Genomic DNA, 294 nt, shown 5'->3' with positions numbered 1-294 from the left:
AGATTTGGAAAACATGGAGGTATAAAAATAGAAAACAATCCTCTTGCCCTCTGGTACATGCTAAGAGACTAGTTGTGTTTATTGAAACTTCACACAACGTCATTCAAATCATGTACAAAATAGTTAAACAGCTTTAAAGAACTAAACAATAATGTGCGTGTCAACATTACAATTGCTTTAGAAATAATATATCTTTAAAAGTAATTTTCTAGAGCATAGCACCATGGTACGGACTATCTTTAGTACTAAATGAAGAAAATAACCTTGAAATATTGAAGTAATTCAAAAGATACG

This window comes from Anneissia japonica, unplaced genomic scaffold, assembly GCF_011630105.1.
Source record: "Anneissia japonica isolate Jap-2015-1 unplaced genomic scaffold, ASM1163010v1 scaffold2707_len876726_cov182, whole genome shotgun sequence".
NCBI lineage: Eukaryota > Metazoa > Echinodermata > Crinoidea > Comatulida > Comatulidae > Anneissia > Anneissia japonica.
Note: the sequence above shows the minus strand (reverse complement) of the source record.